The sequence below is a fragment of the Sus scrofa genome, chromosome 10, assembly GCF_054392235.1.
Source record: "Sus scrofa isolate SSC_HxYL_T2T_F1_AM1 chromosome 10, Sscrofa_HxYL_maternal_Yorkshire_Landrace_v2.0, whole genome shotgun sequence".
In the NCBI taxonomy this organism is placed as follows: domain Eukaryota; kingdom Metazoa; phylum Chordata; class Mammalia; order Artiodactyla; family Suidae; genus Sus; species Sus scrofa.
In genome coordinates, this window is record NC_139392.1 from 36277304 (window position 1) to 36286467 (window position 9164).

The 9164-nt window shown below is 33.2% G+C and overlaps 1 pseudogene; it reads right to left on the reverse strand.

The window, feature by feature from the left end:
- Positions 1–1311: 1311 nt before the first annotated feature.
- On the reverse strand, positions 1312–2315 carry LOC110258765 (olfactory receptor 10AG1-like; annotated as a pseudogene).
- Between the last annotated feature and the right edge of the window lie 6849 nt (positions 2316–9164).

Here is a 9164-nt window from a genome sequence, read left to right on the forward strand (position 1 = left end):
TAATTGCTGTGGCTAGGACTTCCAAAACTATGTTGAATAGCAGTGGGGAGAGTGGGCATCCCTGCCTTGTTCCAGATTTGAGTGAGAAGACTTTGAGTTGTTCTCCATTGAGCATTATATTTGCTGTGGGTTTATCATAAATGGCTTTGATTATATTCAGGAATGTTCCCTCTATACCCACTTTGGTGAGGGTCTTGATCATGAAGGGATGTTGAACTTTGTCAAATGCTTTTTCTGCATCTATTCAAATGATCATATGATTTTTGACTTTTTTTTGTTAATGTGGTGTATGACATTGTTTGATTTGCGTATGTTGAACCATCCTTGTGAGCCTGGGATGAACCCTACCTGGTCGTGGTGTATAATTTTTTTGATATGTTGTTGGATTCGGTTGGCTAAGATGTTGTTGAGAATTTTTGCATCTATATTCATCAATGGTATTGGGCGATAGTTTTCTTTTTTGGTGGTATCTCTGTCTGGTTTTGGAATGAGGGTGATGGTGGCCTCATAGAATGTCTTTGGGAGTATTCCTTCTTCTTCAACCTTTTGAAAGAGTTTAAAGAGGATGGGCACCAATTCCTCTTTATATGTTTGATAAAATTCACCTGTGAAGCCATCTGGTCCTGGACTTTTATTTGTAGGGAGTGTTTTTATAACCTCTTCAATTTCATTTCTAGTGATCAGTCCATTCAGTTGGTCTGTTTCTGCTTGATTCAGTTTTGGCAGGCTGTAAGATTCTAGAAAATTGTCCATTTCTTTCAGATTGTCAAACTTGTTGGCATATAGTTGTTCATAGTATTCTCTTACTTTTTTTTTTTTTGTATTTCTGCTGTATCCGTTGTGATTTCTCCTTTTTCATTTATAATTTTGTTTATTTGGGTTTTTTCTCTCCTGTTTTTACTGTGAAATCTTTATATTTGCCAGGAGTCTGAGGTAATCCTCAGAAATATTTATTTGTCCATGTTTTCACTCAGTGCCTCCTTCAAACATGCATTATTTAATTGTATTTTTATTCTATCAAACCAAAATTGAAAATACAAGTGAGAAGATTAAAGAACTTATTTACTATATAATATTTCATATTTTTCATTATTTTTTAAGTCAAAAATATTAACATATTGAAGCCTGGGGGTTTTTTAAATAAATTACTTTTTACTCATAAGACATCATTATTCTTTAGGCATAGAGCATTGGAGATACTTTGCCTTCTCTAGACTAAAAGCAGTAAATTGTGGGTTAATGTTTAAGAGTATCTAAAAGTACATTACAAAGTAGAAATGATAAACTTTTTAGGGGGCATGTAAATTTTTTTCATGTTTCTCTTATAAGTCTAGGGCAAACTTGAACATATTTAAAATTAAATTTATCACAATATTTTTTAAACAATAATTTTCTGGATGCTGCAATCACATCCTTGTTCTAAAACTGTATATCATGGGATTAAACATTGGAATCACGATTGTATAAAACAGAGAGAGCAGTTTGTCAGTTCTTGCAGAATGACTGGATTTGTGCCTAAAGTAGGAAATGGTAGCAGATCTAAAAAATATGAGCACAACCAGCAGGTGAGAACATGTGAAGAAGGCTTTGGTTTGAACTCTGGCTGTTGGCAACCTCAGAATAGTGGAAATGATTTTGCTGTAAGATGCAAGTATCAACATTAAAGGAACTGTGGCAACCAGCAGAACTATTACATAGACAGAAAGCTCCTGCACAGAAGTTTCTCCACAGGCTAACTTCAGAATGGGCAGATCATCACAGAAAAAGTGGTTAATTTTTTAAGAATTACAGAAGTGCAGAGAAAAAACCTGGTATGTTTGTCTGATCTGCACTGGGATTCCACTGATCCAGGAGCCAACAGCCAGCTGGATGCACGTCTTGTGGTTCATGACTAGAGGATAGTGCAGAGGGTTACAAATGGCCATATAGTGGTCGTAGGCCATCACAGCCAGGAGGAAACATTCTGTGGCTCCCAGCATAAGGAAGAAACATATTTGAGAGGCACAGTTCAGCATAGAAATGTTTCTATCTTGTGTCCAAAGATTGACCAGAATCCTCACGAGAGTGACGGACACATAGCAGATTTCCAAAGAGGAAAAATTTGCCAGGAAAAAATACATGGGTTTCTGGAGTGCAGTGTCAAGCTTAGTTATAATTATGAGGCTATTTCCAATTAAGATAATGATGTAAATAATGGAGAACACTCCAAAGAGTAACCCTTGGAGGTTTGGAATGTCAGAAAATCCCAGGAGTACAAATTGAATCACTGTGGACACGTTGTCTTCTACTCCCATCTCTTCATATTTCATCTGTGTGAATGAGTTATATATTCATTTTGTTTCCTTGTTTCTTTAAATTTTAAGGACAACATATAAATTCCATTATGAAATTATCATTCTACAACTCTCTCTTTGAAATATTATTACTTGATTCTTAAACAGAATGATTTAATATGCTCTGTTATTCCACTTTCATTGGGTCTTTTTTTTCTTATGTAAAACAATATTATATTCCTTGCAAACTTTCCTATAAAAGCAAAGTCTATGACTGATAAGAGGTCTAAAAGTGTCAAGTATATTTTTCATTATTATTAAATATATTTTAAGTAAAAAAAGCTCTTTAGTCTCCATTTCCTATTATCATATTTCTTTGTTTCTGAAGATATGATTGTAATTTTGCTAGTTATCTGAACACTCAAAACACAAAATATTAATTTGTGTGCAACTGTATCAGTTATTTCCTTCTTCCAGCTGACATGTTTTTCTCCTCACCTATCAATTCTATTTTATATTATTATCAATTCAAAATTAATATTATTGCACAAGTAAATATTTTGTAGTATATGTAAGATAACCTTAGGGATAATAATGGTTGATTTTTTTAAAGTAATGGAAATACCCTGTTTAGCTTTGACTTTCCATTTAATCTATTTTTTGGTCTTTTTTTCTAGGGTTGCACTTTTGTGGCATATGGAGGTTCCCAGCTAGGAATCTCATCAGAACTGTAGCTGCCAGCCTACACCACAGCCATAGCAACACAGGATCAGAGCCACATCTGCGACCTACACCAGAGCTCATGGCAGTGTTTGTTCCTTAACCCACTGAGTGCAGCCAGGGATTGAACCCACAACCTCATGGTTCCTAGTCAGATTCATTAACCACTGAGCCATGATGGAGACTCCCCCATTTAATCTATTTTTTTATAAGCTAATGAGCTGACTCAGCAATATTTGGGATGGTATTTAATATTTAAAACTATGTTTTCCAACATAAGGTCTATAAAATCAACACTAATCATTTTCATCAGACTTTTCAGTCATGGGCAAAGAAACTCTAAGGTGGTCTTCCTATCCAGGAACACTCATGAGTTCAGAGGCAGGGACACCTACCATTTTTGTTAAAGAAGCCAATTTAAACTAGTATGTTCACCCCTCTGCACTTATGGTGTGAAAGAGACAACAGCCATGACTAGTCTATGAGAATTTCCTACATTACTCACACCCTCAACAATTGCTATTATTCTGCTAAATCCATGTAATCCATTCATTCATTTTTTTGACACACATATGTGTGTTAGTTGAGGCATGTGAACATGTTAGGTTGAGACTGCCCATCTTTATGTTGTACATTTTTGTTGATCTGTGGAGAGATTATATGCTTCTTTTGATATTCTATACATATTTTTATGCAATGTGTAGCATATTTGTTCCACAAAAAAATTTACTAATTGCTCAAATAAATTAAAAGTGATTTAACCTGATTGCTTCTTTGGAATAGTGTTCAAGGTGTACCCAGAATTCAGACTGACCTCCTCCTTCTCCTGGTATTGTTCAATCATGCTTTCTGTGGTGCATGTGTGTGTGTGTGTGTGTGTGTGTGTGTGTGTGTGTGTGTGTGTTGGGAGTGGGAGCTAGAAATTATACTTTTTCACTCGCTCTGGCAGAAGTAGCAAATTACTTCATTGTCAGCAGTATGTTATACATAACTTTCACAGTATGTGTTAACTGACTTAAAAGTCCATATAGACTAAGTCATTACAAAGAATGGACACACCTATCCATTTTCTATAGGTTAGGTGAGGACAGTGGTCAAGATTTCCACTACAGAAATGTAGACACATATGGAACAAAAGCAACAATTCATCTAAAACTTGTGAATCCTGAGTATTTTGTGTGAGTTAGAGAAGGAAATTTGAGTAGTAATTTATTTTACCATCTACAATATTTCAGACTGCATTTAAGGTACAAAAAGCATTTAAACCTTGCTCCATTACTATACAATTCTCCCAAAGAAAATGTGACTCTATTTAATTCAAAATGCTGTAACTCTGTCTTTAAAACAATCAGAACCTAATGGCCAATAGGTGATATTACTAGGAAATGATTTCATATGTAAGACAAATGACCATACATTTTTGTTTGTTAGTTTTTCTCATCCTGACACCTTTACACATTTTTATTCACATATTTAATTCAATGTAAAATGTAGTACTTGGACACTAATTAAATTTTTTGTTGAATAAATAACCAATCTTTTTGGACCAGGGTGCCTCATGCACCTACATGGGCAAATTATTGTCTTCAGAGACAGTCACCTGTTTTATTCCTTTTATTATTTCTGCTCTTTATGTAAAGTCTTCTTGCATTTTTGACCCTCTCTCTAAATTATTCTTTAGTCTTCAAGTACAGTAGTGCATTTGAAAAGCATACTGAAACTCAGGTAGGAAGAAATAGCTAGGAAGAAATAGGCAGAGAAACTAAAGAAGAACAAAACTTTCAGCCAAGAATATAGTATCCGCATTTACTGAGAACACTTTTAGCCTTATCTTATTTTTTGTCAAATTGAACAAATAAATGGACAATTAAATGGAACAATTAAGTGGAATTATGAAATGGATTATCTATATAAAACTATTTGCAAATTAAGAAATAATATTTCAAATCTTATCTATATGTATTTACCTTCTAAACTCAATCTCATCTACAAAGATTTCCTCAAATCCTGCAGTATATTTGCTGGTTTCTGAATTTTAGAAACATTTAGTGTTTCTTTTTATAAAAAACTCAGGAAGAAAACCATGGAATAATTCAGGTAAATGTATCCACTTTTGTTTTTACTCAAATAACTTGTGTTTATTTTTCTGGTCTTTCCACTTTAATAATGATATTTTTTGGTATACCAGTTATACATACATATATATATATATATATATATATATATATATATATATATATGTATTTAATGCTACTTAGAGCAAGTTTATAAAATAAAATTGGAGTTAAGGAATAACCAAAAATGTTTTAATGCAGTTCAGAAGCTGTTTTTCTTTAGGAGCCATCTCTAAAGATAAAAATGAAAACAAGCTATTATCTCTTTAGCATCTTCAGATTCATTTACCATCAAACTTAATTTTAACAAACAAATGATTCCCTTGGAATTAGAAGGATGCAAAACTATTTTAATAAGGATAATCCAGTATCTTACTCTTTAGTTATATGCAATTAAATTTTTATGAGATATCCCCAGATTATATATATATATAACCTACTTAAATACATGGTTACCATATAGTCATCACTTAATAAATATTAGCACCTAAAATAATGTTGATGATGATGATTAAGAAGGCAATAATCTTTTGTATACTCGCACATCATATTACAAAGTAATTTGTAGTTTCTCATTTGATAATATAATGATGAGACATACTGTCAAAAGCTGTCTAAATCAGGGTTTGAAATTTAATAACAATGACATCAAAAAATTTCTCTTTTAAATTCTCCAAAATAAGTGTTCTTTGGTAGATGCAAAATATATACAGATGTATGTAAAATTAATTTTTAATGGACAACAATGATTCATGTTCACCTGTTTGCATTGACATTAAATGCAATGCTTACCTTCATGGATTGATTTAAAATACAGAGATAAAATGAGATTTTATTTGGATAATCAGGTAATTCACATTTATTTGAAACAGAGGTTAACCAGTGTCTGTAATAAGTTCTATTGTCATAACTAATATGCTCTTTAAATAGGAGCTATTATTTACCCTGGAGATTAGCTCCTTCCTCAAGTCATTTCTTAACTGAACTAATCTTTTCTACCTGCTGCTCAAGGAGTTGAGCACAAAAACCTAAAACATATCTGTCTATATAACTTCTTCAGTAAGTTTTCTACCTCTCTTACTGGATTTTGTGTTTATTAAGAAATAAAAGTCCTTGCAAAATCAGAAATTTATGATTAAATATTACCTGTAGCATAAACTAAGATGTTCTAAAAAGATGCAATTGTACAATGTCTTAAATGAAGTAAAAGTCTATTCCTCTGTCATTATAAATTCAGACGTGGGAAATCTGTTTGGGGCAGTGATGTCATCTTAAACATTAATCCTCCATTTCGACATCCACACTACCCTGGCAGTCCCCATAACTTCCCATACTATGGAAAGGGGGCCAGGCATATAGGGAAGCACTCACTTTTTATTTTTTAGATGTACAAAACAAAAACAGCATGTAGGAGTTCAGTCCCTCACCTCAACTTTAGTTATGAGATCATACCAAACTGGAAGAGAAGTTTGGGAAGATTTCTCACTGCACTGCCATGTGACCAGACAAGACTGCCAATGTCTATACTCAACTATCTTCAGTTGCACAACCTAGAATTCCAAGTAGTTCCTTTATTGAGTTCCCAGCTACAGGTGTCCTCAGCTTAGTTGTAGCTCCTCTCAGCTTAGACAGTATGCAGTGATAGAGTAATTTTTCTGTAACAACCCTTAAACAAACACACATTCACACACACTCACAAAATAAAATGGAGGAGAATAATAGATTTAACTATAGGAAGCAGGAATAGATTTATACTTGTATATAGAAGAATGAGTTGAAACATGGAGAAACCTTCATTATAAACATTGTGTCCATGCTTTGAAAGCTTTCATTAATAAAGGGTTATCTATTTATGTACCAATTTTGAGTTATAATATTTTGTGTTTTACTTTATTTAATTTTAATTCTAGGCACTAAATATATATGTGTAGGATAGCCTCATTTTGGTTTTAATTTGCATTTTAATAATGGCTAATGGTGGTGAGAATCTTTTATCCAATTATTTGACTTATGTATATTCCTTTAAGTAAAATATCTATTTAAGTCCTTGGTACATTTGCTAATCAGATCGTTTCTTATCTCACTGTAAATTTTTAGACTCTCAGGAAGAAGCTGCCTCAAGGCAGAATTTCTTCTTAAGCAAAACCTCAGTTTTGGTTGTAAGAGCTTCTAACAGATTGGTTGAAGCCCACACTTTACGGGGTGATCTCTACTTAAAATGTACAGATTTTGGGTGTTAATCATGTCTACAGAATATCTCAAAACAATGCCTATATTATTGTTTGATTGACTAGCTGGGCACAATTGCCTGGACATGTTGTCCATCCTTTGTCAACTTGACAACCATACAAATCACCTGAGCCTGACTGATCTCCAAACAATGGCAATAACGAAGACATAAATCCACATAGCATGATGCAATTATTCTATGTGCAACCAAATGAATGTTTATTCTTTTTTTTTTTTTTGCCTTTTCTAGGGCCGCTCCCACAACATATGTAGGTTCCCAGGTTAGGAGTCTAATCAGAGCTGTTGCTGACAGCCTACGCCAGAGCTGCAGCAACATGGGATCCAAGCCATGTCTGCAACCTACACCACAGCTCATGGAAATGCTGGCTCCTTAACCCACTGAGTAAGGCCAGGGATTGAACCCACAACCTCACGGTTCCTAGTCAGATTCATTAACCACTGCACAGTGACTGGAACTCTGAATGCCAATTCTTTTGCCAAAAGGAAATACAAAGTCCTGGAGTAGTGTTCACTCTGGTTTTTGATATTTTGATGTATTCATAATAAAACAATGAAGAAATACTCATAACAATTATAGATTACAGTCCTTATTTCTGCAAGTTCTCATTAGTTTTAACTAGTATTGCTAACTCTCTTCTTCTGATATCTAGTCCTTTTTCCCTTTGCCCCCAGAAAGCACCTCAGCTGGTCATGGCTATGTCTTCAGTGGTGTGAGGCAAAACTTCATTCCTGAATGGTCTGGGCAATTAGCACATCTGCTTCAATTGACTTGGTATAGTTTTACTTTGAATTTTATAACAGGAATACACACATACTTATACATTTATATATAGATTGCATATTCTGTTGTCTAAAATAAAGACAACAATATAATGTTGGTGGAGGGGTAGCCGCTAGACCAATGGAATTTAAGACAGTTTAAAAATAACCCCACATTAAGATGACTAAATGATTTTTGACAAATTTTAAAAACCATTCAACTGAGAAAATATATTGTCTCAAAAAAAGTGTTGAAAAATTGGACATGCAAAACAAACCAAAAAAAAAAAAAAAAGAAAAAAGAAACACAAAAAACTGAACCTCTAGTAAACCTCAAAACTTATGCAAAAATTAACTTAATATTGATCTAATGAGGAAAATGTGGAGACTATACTACTGAAACAAGGTTGCTTGTATGTTCTTAATAATTCAAGGAATTTAACCATATTTTTCTGTCTAATTTTGTATGTCTGAAATTTTAAATCATATTTAAAATTGCTACACTTCTGTTTTTTTCTTTATAAACATCAATTCTTTGTCCCTTTAGTCACCTACCATGTTTCACTTATAATTCATAGTTCCCTGAAATCTCAATAGTGACATTTTCTTTCACCAATATTCTGATTTTATAAATTATTCCACTTACTGTCCATTTTGAATTTATGCACAAGAGCATTTAATGTATAAGTGACAGATGAGTAACCATTATAAAAGTCAAGGGAGTATCTAAATTGTAAATGTCAAGCGTTTACCTGCAAATCATAGTCTAATAAAAGCACTAATTAAAAGCAGTACAGAATATCTAACTAGTTAAACATATTTGATTATTGGAGTCTGCAAAAAAGAATAAAATAAAAATCACAAGAAAAACAAATTTCCTAAGAGAAGGTAGGGTAAGACATAACTGCAAAGGAATTTTATGTCCAGAGACATTTTTTGGTTGCTTTCCAAAGTATGTGAATGCCAAGTATGAGGTAGCTCAATTAAAAAATGATATGGAGAAGGAAAAATTCCCATGTAGCAGAAAATAAAAATTAAGTGGTACTAT